General features: G+C 39.2%; 1 protein-coding gene across 5 annotated transcripts in view; it reads right to left on the reverse strand.

Moving 5' to 3' along the window:
• The window catches only part of ttc28 (tetratricopeptide repeat domain 28), a 185322-nt gene that overhangs the window by 90836 nt on the left and 80136 nt on the right, over positions 1 to 14350 (reverse strand). The gene's annotated exons all lie outside the window — the stretch shown is intronic.

Below are 14350 nucleotides of genomic sequence, written 5' to 3' on the forward strand. Positions count from 1 at the left end.
CACTGTGACCAAATCTCATCTTAAAATTGTGATATTTCATCAAAATCACGTTTTTCTACATGTCACATTCGGAAATTTGCCAAAAGCAAAACATTTCCAACAATGAACAAATTATGTAAAAGAAATACATTTGAAAAATGATCAACTTCTCATTGCAACTAAGAAGCCATGGCAGCAAATCATGAACTATTTGGCTGAACTGCAGGCTGTGTTTACATGGAACAGAAAGAAGACAAGGATGGAAACAACTTAGACAGGTTGAGAGGAAAATAAAACATACTGGATCAATAAAAGAAATGAAAAATGCAACAGAAACTGAGGCGCAAACTGTCAGCAAGTTGTTGGTGGATGCATTCAGCATGGTGAAATATCTGTTAGAACTGATGTGCAGAGTAGTGAAAAACAATTGCATAGGTTGTAAAAATGTAAGTAGTTAAGTATCGATGTGGAGTCACCATTTATTATAGTGCTAGTAACACACGTGCACATACTGGTTTTTGTTTTTGTTTTATTTTTTTTCACTTAACATTGCTGTAAAAAATGAGCCCACAGTGAGTAAAATGTTGCAGGAGCAAAAAATATCCAGCTTCGGGTTCAGAGGGTTAATGCTGGAGCGCTTCTCATAGAGTCTGGCGAGGTATTCCAGCAGCCAAAATACCAAAAGCTGCTTTTCTCGGAACAATTACAAGACCTGAGCCCGAAGGCCTGAGAGTCCTGGAAGGTTCAAATCTAGTGAGCCGGCCTGACCTTTATAAACAATTCTGAAAATAACCAATGCAGGACTCTGATATGATCGGATATAATGCGATCAAATTTGTTCTTTCTTGTTAGGACTCTCGCAGCAGCATTTAGGATTAGCTGTAGTCTGCCGGCAGAGCAGTGAGCAGGACACTGTAATGATTGAAGTAAACTGTGTCAAACCCACTGGCAGGTTTTAGGGTTCAGAGGGTTAAAACTGTTGAGAAGCTCACAGAAAATCTGCTTATTTTTCAATGTGGTGGATCAGTTTCATAATCTGGCTTGATCTACTTGGCTGTATACATTCACATGTATAGTTTGCAAGCATATACTGTATGTATTTGCTAGACATAAACACAACAAATGTTTTGTTTTTAATGTGAGGACAGTGACTCACCTGGAATGAAAGCTTCTACATAAATACATTTTGCTTTGCTATTTAGTCATAAAACAAGGTAAGAAATAGTTTTGCTTAGTCAGACTGTTCTGTAGAACAGTGGTGTCAAAGTCATTCTAGTTCAGGGGCCACATTCAGCCCAATTTGATCTCAAATGGGCCGAACCAGTAAAGTCACACCATAATAATCTGTAAGTAACATCAACTCCAAATGTTTGGCTTAGTTTTAGTGCAAAAAAGTGCATTCTGGAAGGGTTCACATTTAATGAACAACCTAAAATTTCTTAAGAAAAATAAGTTCAATTTCAACAATATTATGCCTCAGTTTTTCATTTACACATTACAACTTACAGATCAGTGTATCTACAAAGACACAAAACATTTCATCATCTGGAACTGAGCAATGTAGAATTTGACTTTACGATCAAAACAACTTGTGAAGATCTGGAAATTATTTTAAATTTACATTGATGTACACATCTGTGTAGTAATCCTGACACACCACACCATACAAGTGGAACTATAAGGGAACTATAAATGGGAACTATAAAGAAAGAAGGTTCAGTTATCCCCCTGCCTTGTAAATGTACTAAATTTATACAGAAAAAAAGACATACAAGTTGTGGCAGTACAGTGGTCAAATTTAATACAGCAGTTACTTTTACTGAAAATTTGCAATTCATGTTGTCTTTGTAGTTTTTACGCTTTGCAAAGTCATCCCATGTGACAGATTGGATCATCCTAGCAAGCTGTATGTTTGACACCCCTGCTGTAGAAGATTATGGTCTGGCTGCACTACTCTATTATTCTGCTATAGGGGGAAATAGTTTTGGCTTAGTTGTGCTTCGTTAAACTGCTCAGTTGTCTTGTTTGGAGCTTAAAACATGTTGCTGTGACTGTGTCTCTTCAAAATCATGACTTGTTTTGAACAGTTTCGTGTTCAGAGACAAAAACTTTATCATTACAATGGCTAATACTCTGCATAAGAACACATGAAGCCTGCCTATACTTTACCGCTTCAGGCGCTCACTGGACTCATTAAACCAGATGATTTGCTGGTTCTTGCAGAATTTTATGGAACTGATACCACAGAAGCTCAAGTGCAGTGTGAAAGAACAAATTACTATTTTTAAAAAGTAACTACCATTTATGAAAATGCTGATTTTTGATGTATAATTAGTTTACAGTTTTTTTCATGGTTAACATGTATTTTTTTTCTGTAAGACAGAATTAAAAAAATTTTACAGTTAAAAGCTTTTAAAATGTGATTATATTTTACTGTATACCTCAGAAGGTCTGATGGGTCAGCAAAACTCCACAAGTGTTCAGTGATATCCACAAACACTACTGTTCAAACATCTGGGGTCACAAAGCTTTTTTTTCTTTTCAGAAATCCAGTCTAGACATTGTTAATGTGGTAAATGACTATTCTAGCTGGAAACAGCTGATTTTTAATGGAATATCTCCATAGAGGTACAGAGGAACATTTCCAGCAACCATCACTCCTGTGTTCTAATGCTACATTGTGTTAGCTAATGGTGTTGAAAGGCTAACTGATGATTAGAAAACCTTTGTGCAGTTATGTTAGCACATGAATAAAAGTGTGAGTTTTTATGGAAAACATGAAATTGTCTGGGAGACCCCAAACTTTTGAACCGTAGTGTAAGTCAAATAATTAAAAGGCCGAGCATGTACACACTGTGTACACACTCTTTCCATGTCGTACACAAACACAGGCAGTTCGAACTTCATTAGGACCCTCATGTTTTTCACCGCCAGACTAGAGACAATGAGTCCTGACATCGAGTCCATGAGGACGACTGAGGAGACGACACCACAAACACTCTTCTTCTCCTCTCACTGTGGACCACACTGTAACTTAATTGTCTCGCCTTTCTTTGCCTTCATTCCTCCTCCTTTTCTTCCTCTCATTCATCATCCCACCCTCCCTCCCTCCTTGTAAGCATAATCTGTCATGACAGTGAGTGAATGAAGACAAAAAGGAGAGGAATTAGATTACATGGGTGCTCGTGTCCTGCTGACACTTTCTGCACCCGCGCTGTCTTTGTTCCGACCTCGTCTTCAGACAGCTTCATTGAAACGAATGGTGACGGGGGTCAAGTCTAATCTAATGCATTAAACCCCCAGCGGTCGGAGCAGAATGTGAACCGGCTTCGGCATCATTTCACTGTTGATTAACACAAAAGTGGGATAAATGGTTGGTAATTACAGCTGGAACCATATACCCTAAAATATTCATCACAAAAAAAAGCCTTAATTAGTCAAAGCAACACTGATAATATAATGATCTTTCTTTTTAGAGCATTTTTCAAAAACCAAATGTCAAAAGTTTAGGAGTCACACAAGTCAAATTTAAATGTGGAGATGTTCTCTGACACAAGCGCGCTTTAGGAAGAATGTCGGTAAGGTCGAAAAGATTATATATGTTGTTTCTAATGTTAAAATGCTATTCAACAAAACAGCTGACTGTAATATAATTTTATAAAATCACAAAAGGTCATGTAGAGACCTCATTATTCAAGGTCAGTGCAAACAAGAAGGCTGCCAACAGTAACAGACAACAGAGATGTCATCCAGAACCAAACCAGTTCATTGATATCAACACAAAATTAATGAACAACTTTCTTAATAAATGTTGAGAACTACAGTAATCAGTTGTTCAAGTAATTTTTGAAAACAAAATGCCTCAGATTTACTCAATTGCACTGTTGTTCATAAAAACTAGATATTTCAATATGCTGTTTGAATCTTTAAGGCACTGTGATCTGGATTTATCATGATTTATGAATGTTTTTAATAAAAAAAATTATATGGACGGTCTTACATGTAACGTCTTTTTTATTTTTATTTTTTATATGTTTATATACTTTAAAAATTGCACTGTCAATTTTTTGCTGTTCTCATACCATGACAATAAAGACATTCTGATTCTGATTTTCTGACTTTCTGACAGGAGAAAGTGTACTCATTAGTGGAAAATGTCAGCCATGAATACAGCCTTATTTCTATGTCTGCAGATAATGTATAAGGAGCTAAAACTGGTCTTTACAGTTCCTCTGCCTAAAAAAAAATTTCTTTGTGTGTCCAAGTTACACAATTCTTTTAAAAATGTTCTTGACTGGGTTCACACTGACTAAACATCCTGAGTCCCTGTACGAACAAAGTCAAACACAATATGCTCAAAGCGACAAGACATCCAACTACATTCAGTTGCATGTTGTAGTTTGCAAACCTGCAGCTTCTGACCCACAGTCATCTGTGCAATGGAAGATACATTACTATATCTTGAGCTGCTGAGAGCACAGACAGATGACAGCTCATTTAACAGATGACAGAGGCCACAATGAAAGATGACAGTGGATTCAGGTGTTGTCCTGCGTCTCAAAGCACACAACTTTACTTCTTACGTCACATTTTCTGCTACTGACTGCGACAGAGACACTACGGTTCAAAAGTTTGGGGTCACCCAGACAATTCCATGTTTTCCATGAAAACTCACACTTTTATTCATGTGCTAATGTAATTGCACAAGAGTTTTCTAATCATCAATTAGCCTTTCAACACCATTAGCTAACACAATGTAGCATTAGAACACAGGAGTGATGGTTGCTGGAAATGTTCCTCTGTACCTCTATGTAGATATTCCATTAAAAATCTGCTGTTTTCTACTAGAATAGTCATTTACCACATCAGCAATGTCTAGATTGTATTTCTGATTAGTTTAATGTTTTCTTCAATGAAAAAAAATTGCTTTTCTTTCAAAAATAGGGGCATTTTTAAGTGATCCCAAACTTTTAAATGGAGTGTATATGAGCAAGAGGTACAGAATTTAAGGCACCATGTAGTGTACACTAGTATGTACAAAATATGCAGTTTGGAACACAGGGATTGCCTTTTCTATTCCTCCTTTTCAGTATCGTGTGCCTGCATTATCCACAATGCAACTGAGTCACAGCTAAACCAAGAGTACAGTCAGAGATGTAGGTGTGTCATCAATTACTGAGGTCAGGAGCAGTTTCAGAGGCTCATTTCTCTTAATTCCTCACATTCAGATTGTTTTCAAATTCACATGACATTACTCAGGGACATTCAGAGGGTTACTCTGAACCATAAGTACTCTCTGGGTGTTTTTCCTCACTGTGGGCTCATTGGCTTCTATGGAAACAGCACAACCATGACTAGAAGTAGAGAGAACTCAAACATGTCTTTTGTCCAGCATGACACAATCAGAATGACAAATCATCATAAAAAAAAGAGAAAAAAAAAACAGATTCCTTATTTCCTCTTAATTTTACAAAAATTTCAAAAGCCTGGAATTAAAACTTACAACATTTTTCCAAGTGGCCACAGGCAGGAAAAATGCTGACTATTATAGATATTTTACTACTTACATTTTTCATTTGTTTCCATACTTCTCTGCTCTGTCTAAACACAGCCTTGAGTTTAGCTGAAAACTCAATCAAAGCTATTCAGTTGTGCAAAGGAGTGCAATTTTTCTTTTTCCCTTTCTTTCTTTCTTTTTCTTTCTTTCTTTCTTTCACAAAATCTGGTTAGAGTAGTCTAGTTTAGTAGTTTTAATGAGATCTGTAGAATAAAGGGATTTTTAATAAAATAGGATTTAAAGCTTAGATTTCATTCATCTTCCAGGAACCGCACATCACACGTGACCAGTTCGAGGACCATCAGAAAGTTGAAAATCTAATGACTCTTTCCGTTTTCACAGTTTCTGACTGTGTTTTTGATGATTTTTTAAATCATAGCACGCCTTTCAAAGCTGCCGGAGGCTCCCTCTGGAGGCACAAAAAGCTTCATCGACGTTATAAGTTCTGGATAAAAAGTGAGACAGAATCTTCTTTTTGCCATTGAGAAAACCATTTTGAAGCAGACATTCTGGTCAACAAAGGCCGAAATGTAAGAGAGCGACTGTGTTTTAGCTGGCAGCACTGATGCCAAGTGTCCATGCTGAGGAGAGAGAGACAGCAGCCTGCCCTCTGACCCGGGTCCAGGTTGGAGAGGAGAGCAGCAGGGCTGGATGAGGATGAGGAGTTGGGCCGGTAGCTGGGTGACATATGGACGCCCCACCTGTCTGCCTACCTCTACTTAGCACTGTCCCTCAAATCTGCTGCCTTCACGCTGATTTGGCTGCAGCAGCGATTCACATTTAGACATTCATTCTGCAGCTTCAAGGGATAATTTCAATCAAATGAGGACAATTATATCGGAGGAGGAAAAGTTATAATCAAAGCATGGAGGCTATTATCTCAGTGTGCGAGCGGACGTGCAGCACAATAAGGCTGAGCTTGGGTGTGTGTAGGTGTGTGTGTCAGAGCTTTTTACCTCCATCAAGGATGTAAACATGCCAGAGGCAGACAGAAAGTGACAGCGGGAAGAGTCTGCTGCTTCACCAGCTCCAGCCTGCTGCTCACACACATCCTGCCTATTCGCTCAGCCTTGCTATGCTGCCTGCTAAGCACATGCAGGGGGTGCACACACACACACACACACACACACACACACACACACGCACACGCACACACATGCACACACCCCACCGCCGCCCTTAATAAACACAGTCTCCGTCTCGTTTTTTTCCTCCGTCTCTCAGCGGTGTTCTGGAGCATCTCTGAAGAACCTTGTCAGATTATAGAGAGTCTCTTCACTAACTGCTGTGGTCGTGTCTGGCTTGTCTGGTTTGCAGGTATTTCACACTGAGTCCCAGTCGAGCACTTAGACAGGCCCTTCAACATAAGCTGACAGCTCAGTGTCACTTAAAGTGAAGGGGTCGATAAAAGGGACAGCACTAATTCTGCTGTTGGTTTCTGTGATTGCTCTGGGAAGCTCTTTGGGCATCGCTAATGGAGGAAATCAAACTATCTTAAAGGTGGAATGCTTGCATATTAATTTATCAAATGACAATGTAAAAACCGTCTCTCATAGTGGTGAACCCGACAGAGAATTATCTCCTGAATATGCCTTTTTTAAGGTTTATAGTGCAGCGTTCATTTTGACAAAAAAAACCCCCAAAAAACGTAATGTGAAATAGTCCTTGTTTACATACTTTTCACAACTTAAACAAGAAAAGCACGCAGAGAGCACAGTACTCTCCCAAGGTTGTTCAGTCTTCTGATTTCTGACGGATGAAATCTTTAATAAAAAAATGACCTTGCCATGAGCACAGGTGTGTGTCATGCATGTGTACATTATGGACGGATACCAAATTGTGTAACCTAAATATGTAGTGGGTGGACCAAGAGTACAGACAGAGATGTAGGTGTGTCATCAACTAATGAGGTGAGGACCAGCTTCAGAGGCTCATTTCCCTTAACTCCCCACATTCAGATTGTTTTCAAACTCGTGACATTACTCAGGGACATTTGATAATGGGACTCGGAAACACCCTCACAATTTAATCAAATTGTTCCTTGTATCATTTCCGACGGATAAGTCCTGATAAGTCTGCAGCGGTCGATTTGTAGTGGGCAGTAGTATCATAATCATGTGACTGTCAGCAGGCAACTGACGTAGCATTCACTTCTTGTTACAGTTACAGTGACACCGTGCTGCCATCCTGCAATGATGCAGAAATCTTGAACAAATCCATGGATCCAGACTATAAGCCACATCACTGCCAAAATCAAATCACTTGGTCCTTGTGTTGTTTCTGATCTTCCCTGAAAATTTCATCCAAATCCGTGAGTCCGTTTTTGAGTAATGTTGCTAACAGGCAGACAGACAGACAAACGTACGCCAATCATCACAGAACTCCACCACGCTTCTTGGCGGAGTAACTAAACAAAAAGTAACATTTCAAGACAAGAACCACAACATCTTTTACTCTTTAACCAATGAATAAAGACTAATTAATGATGTTCAAGACAGACAACTGGACAAATGAACCAATGTGTGTTTAAATGCAAAGTGTTGTTCAGCATCTGTAGAATCACACACTACTGCTACTCTTCGTCAAAGCTTACCTCAGTAGGTTTATCAGATTGACGTGTTGTCCTGCTGTTAACTAAGAAGCTGCTTATGCTTGGTTTGTGACAGTAATGTTATCTGATGTTACCGTTTCTTGGAAATAGAATGAACTAAACCCATTGCAAAGAGAATATGCAGCAACAAAGCAACTAAAACAAACAAATTCAAATTCAAATTTGTTATTCCGTTTATGAGGAATGTTGCGTACAGACAGAAAGACAGATTAACAGACAAATGTATGCCGATCGTCGCATAACTCCGCTGCATTCCTTGGCGGATTAAAAAGGAGACAGAGCTAAATAAATCCAAAACTGTTTGGAGTTTAGAGAAATAAGCACATTATCAAGCTGACAATTGCTAATTACTGAGGCACAGAATAGCTGAGGCTAAGTTGTGCCGGTTTTAAGCAATGGTATTGGGAAAAACTGAAAGTTTGACTGATGATGATGCTAAATGAAGCTAAGCAATTAACTAAGTATTCCTGAAACCTGGCAATTCCATGAGGGAGCTAAAGAAAAGTCAAGAGACAATCAAAGTCACATACAGTGAAAACGTTGACTGTCTGATGGTGTTATGTAAAGTCAGAGAGTCACCAAATGTCAACATCAAACATTATGCTGATCCACCTCACAGTTGTTGAGATATTTCTATCTGGCCCAAAGTGGTGAAGCTACTGAAAATTATAATAAATGAGTTCAAGGAGACACAATGGCACAAAAACTGAGTGAGAGCTACAGTGAGAGAGGTGTCATGTGTTGGTGTGTCAGAGCAAAGGATGCGCACCGGATGAACAGATGCTTCAATTACTGCTCGTAACTCACATTAATCGAGAACAGATGGCAACACAAGTGGTGTTAGAGGGAGAGTGCAAGCATAGGCGAGAGGGGATCACATAAACCAGACGTGATAGAGATTGATGTCTTTGGAAATCAGAGAATCTGCCGGAAAACACACAGAACAAACATTCACTCTCATTTTGTCTGGACTCAAAGTGAATTTAACCTCTTTTTTCATCACGTTGCAGAATAGATTTAGCAGTTTAGAGGAGGTGGAGGAGAGAACTGTTGCCTTGAGTACTTTGTTAGAGATGGAGGATACACAACAGGAAGACAAATAATAGCCAGGAAACCTTTAGAAAACAATTAACATGAGTTTGCTCACAGTAAAGCATCATAATAGGATGGTGTCATCAGTGTAGCCCTAGTATTTTAATTAAAGGTTGATCCTAGTTTATTATAAGTTATATTATATGGAACCCACAATTGTAAAACTGAACTCACCAAACTATTAATAGAGGACTAAAAAGAGTCAGGCAGGCACTGGATTCACCCCAGAATTATAATACATATCCCAGAAATATCTACAAACAACTAAAATGTAATGTAAAAGACACATAAATGAAGAGACAATAGACACCAGTCAAAATGGGAACAATGAGACCAAAGGCATGAAACAAATGTCTAAAATATGAGACGGAACAGACACAAAACCTCCAAAATGACACAAAACAACCCAAATGTGACACTTCAGAGACAAAAAGTTACTACAAAACAATGACGAATGACCGAAATCTGGCACAAAATCACCTCAAACACATGCAAATAACCACAAACAGATGAAATACTATCAAAATGACCATTATACAAAAGGCAAGCTTAAATATGTCCAATGACCACACATAAAACAACCACTAAAAGGAAAAATGGCAACAAGAAGATACAAACAACAAAAGTGTGATACAAAACAACCACTGACATACAAAAAGACTCAATTATGTCACAAAATTACTTAAATGCAAATGCTTAAATGCTGTGTGAGGCTTTGGGCTTTCAAACAAAGTGTTTTTTGTCAAATTTGATCAGATCACAATGGGCAGATCCATCCATCCATTATCTATACACCACTTAATCCTCATTAGGGTCGTGGGAGGGCTGGAGCCTATCCCAGCTGACTTATGGTGAAGGCAGGGGACACCCTGGACAGGTCACCAGTCTATCACAGGACTATACATAGAGACAAATAAACACACTCACATTCACACCTACGGACAATTTTGGATCACCAATTAACCTCAGAATTTTTTGGACTGTGGGAGGAAGCCGGAGAACCCAGAGAAAACCCACGCATGTAGAGAAAGAACATGCAAACTCCATGCAGAAAAATCCGGGGAAGGCTAGGACACGAACCGGGGATCTTCTAGCTGTGAGACTAAAGTGCTAACCACCAAGCCACTGTGCAGCCTCAGAAAGTAATGTCAGTTACTTTAAAACATAGAAAATATAAAATGAGTTACTGCGTAAGTATTCACCCCATTCAGTCAGTATTTAGTAATAGCATTTAGCCTGTGTGGATAGGACTCAATTACTCTTGCACATCTGGGCATTGCAATTTTATTCTTCTTCATTCTTCTTTGCAAAACTGATCAAACGCTGTCAGGTTGCACGGGGAACATGAACAGAGTGAACAGCCCTTTTAAAGTCCAGACACAAAATCTCAATTAGAATAGAATATGCTTTATTGTCATTATACAGTGTATAACGAGATTGGAGAGCTTCTCCTTTTCAGTGCAAAGAAACCTTAAAGATAGTGCAAACAGTCTATTTACAAATATACAGTATAAATAAGAGTGAATATAAATAACAGAGTGAATGAGGCAGTGGTGTATATTGCACATTTCACATTGTATTGTTGGCTGGGTGTGAGACATGAGACATGTGAGAGTTCAGGGTGGTGATGGCTCTCGAAAAGAAGCTGTTTTTTTAGTGTGTTTGTCCTCGCTTTAATGCATCTGTAACGCCTTCCAGAAGGCAGCAGATCAAAAAGCTGAGAACCGGGATGTGGACTGTCCTTGATGATGTTCTGAGCTCTGCTGAGGCACCAGGTGGAGTAGATGTCCATGAGGGAGGGGAGAGGACAGCCAACAATCCTCTGTGCTGCTTTGACTGTCCTCTGAAGCCTCACTCTGTCTGCAGCTCCCGTACCAGGTGGAAACACAGTACGTCAGCAGGCTCTCTATGGATGAGCTGTAGAAGGCCAGCAGCAGCTTCCTGTCCAGGTTGTTCTTCCTGAGGACTCTCAGGAAGTGTAGCCACTGCTGAGCCTTCTTTATGACAGCCGTGATGTTGTCTGTCCAGGAGAGGTCATCAGAGATCTGGACTCCCAGGAACCTGAATGTGTGGACTCTCTCCACACACTCACCATTGATGTAGAGGGGGGACGGGTCAGTTCTGTTCCTCCTGAAGTTCCATGATGATCTCCTTTGTCTTTGAGGTGTTTCGTGTCAGGTTGTTTACTGAACACCACGTTGTGAGTTTCTGGACCTCCTCTCTGTAGGCTGTCTGAGATCAGACCGACCACTGTGGTGGCGTCAATTGGACTGAGGTCTGAGTTGTGACTCAGTCACTCTAGAACATCCACCTTCATAGTGTCTAATCTGATGGTCAAAAAACTCTATTTAGGTCTTATCAGATCAATGAGCCTTCTTTTAGTTGACTTCAGAGTCTCCCACCTGTCTGGTGGTGAACTTCAGTGGAGGTTTAAAATGAGCTATTTTCAACAGTGTCTTTCCCTTCGCCCTTTGACTGGTGAAGAACAGTCTCTACTGTCTCAGTCACTAAAGCTTGTAATGCCTTCAGACGAGTCACACCTGTCTTGGTGGACTCCATCAGTGGTCTCTTTGTGTGTAACATCCCATCAATTTCTCAATGATGGCTTTAACTGTATTCCTGTCTTCATACTACAATCACTTGAGACTTATTCACTGCACTTAGATGATCTCCATTTTACTAATTGTGTGATTTCAAGCAGTAATTTGGATGCACCTGTGTTGAAATACATCAGTCATTTTAAAGGGGGTAAATATTTATGCAATCGCTTCTTTTACATTTGATCTTTTTCATTAATTGACTTTACTTGGAGAAATCTGTTTTCACTGTGACATGAAAGTATTTTTTGCAAATTCCTGTCAAACAAGTCAAATTAAATTGACCGTGACTCAATGCTGAAAAGACATAAAAGCAGAAAACTTCCAAGAGGTGAATAGTTTTAATGAGCACTGTATGATTAGTTGTCTGAAAAGCACCAACGGAGAAAGGTTGACTCAGGTTTCATGGTGCCAATTTCAGACATTGAAGGATTTCTATAGGCATCTGTTGGACTACCCTGCTCAATAAAAAGTAACACTAAAGGGGAAATAAAAACTCAAATGCATTTAAATCACCAAAGACGTTGAGATGACTTTGGAGTGACACCTGATTGCTTCTTCCAACTTCTAAAGTCATTGCTGGAAAATTGGATAACATCACTGCTACATAAACCAGTTACAGATACAAACTAGAAAAGCACTGAGAGAGTGCAGTACTCCGCCAAGGCTGTTCAATCCCCCATATGGCGTTGTCAGAAATGCAGCATTTGTTTATTAGTTTGTAATGATCAGAAATCATGGGGTCATTTAATATAGATGTACCCACAAACAAAATGACCTTGCACTGAGCACAGGCTTGTGTTATGCATGTGTACATTATGAATGGATACCGCATCATGCGACCTAAATCTGTAGTGGGCGGCGGGAATTGACGGGACTCAGAAACACCCCCACATTTTAATCAATTGTTCCTTGTATCATTTCCGACAAGTCCGCAGTGGTCGATTTGTAGAAGCTCACAATTACGTGATCGTCAGCGGGCAGCTGACACAGCATTCATTTGTTGTCATAGTTACAGTGACGGCGTGCTGCTATCTCGCAATTATACAAAAATCTTTAACAAATCTGTGGATCCAGACTATAAGCTGCATCACTGCCAAAATCTAATCAGTTGCTCCTTGTGTCATTTCTGACCTTCACTGAAAATTTCATCCAAATCCGTTAGTCCATTTTTGAGTAATGTAAAACATCAATCGTCACATAACTGCACTGTGTTCCTTGGAGTAATGAGAGGCTTTTGTACACTAAAAAGTGTGATTTTTGATGGTAAATGAGCCACTATTATCTTAAGTGTTGTATGTGCAGTGCCACACTGGGAAACTGTACATGCATAGCAACAGTAACAAAGCAGGGTGGGGTTTGATGAAGGCAAATTACCATATAAGATACAGCAAAAAGGTTGTAGTAAACTGATATTTAGAAATGAAATGCATACAGTTCCAGCAAATGAAGCATAACTGATGCTTGTCGAACAACTGTGATGAAGATGTCCTGATGTCACTCAGCCATCACTAAACAACAGCAGCTTCATTTTGCTAAGTCAATACCCCACTTATGCCACAGTGGGAGATAAAAACATGTTGCGTGAGTGGTGAGCTGTGTGCTGTAAAGCCCGCACAGTGAGATCATTATTTAAGAGCCTGAGAGGGTCTGAGGGAGTCATTAAAAACAGCAATCTGTATTGTGAGGATGCCTCCTTGAAGAATTTAATGCATCTTATTACCAGAGTGAAGTATGATCAAACCCAGTGAATTCAAACCAGCAGCGCTCCGCAGCAGCACTTACTCACAGTCTGGGAATTAGCAGATTTTTCTCATCTCGCACAATTGAGACAGCTTTTTATAATAGTCAGCCTGTAAAGCACTGTGGTGGAGCAATAATGCCGCTGAGCAAGCACCTTCACACAAACCATATAATCCAACACAGATAAGAAAGAGAGAGCCGCTAAAGACATTCAGCAAAACAAAACTCGTTTGAACCTGTGAAAGTGAGTCAATATGTAGAAAAAAGTAGTGAAATGTGGGCGGTCAGCAGTGGGAGGTAACTGATCCTGTATGTTCACATAAACACACAGAGAAACAAAAGCTAATTAGATGTTTTAGCCAAGTAAAATTTAATATAGGTAAATGTATGTAGAGTAAAAAAAAAAAAACTCAATATGCAGAAATGGGGTGATTTTAATTACTTAATATACAGTTAAGTGCACTTTTAAAAAATGTCTGGGTTAAGCAAAAAAAATTATAGTGTTAACTCTTTCTGAGTTATGAAAACTGTGAATTAAATCATGTTCAGCCAACAAACTAATTTGAGTTTTGGGAGTTAGTTATTCATTTACAATCAAAAATATGTTTTATAATCAGTCTTAACCTTCTGAAATTGTCCTTCCTTTTAAAAAGACATGACTTGAAGTCTTGAACTTAAGGTAAAGAAACACAGGCTAATTCAACTTGAATACAGTTTTAAATCAACTAACACAGAAATATGAGTTTAAATTACACACCTTAAGCTGATGCA

This window comes from Amphiprion ocellaris, chromosome 17 (assembly GCF_022539595.1).
Source record: "Amphiprion ocellaris isolate individual 3 ecotype Okinawa chromosome 17, ASM2253959v1, whole genome shotgun sequence".
Taxonomy (NCBI): Eukaryota; Metazoa; Chordata; class Actinopteri; family Pomacentridae; genus Amphiprion; species Amphiprion ocellaris.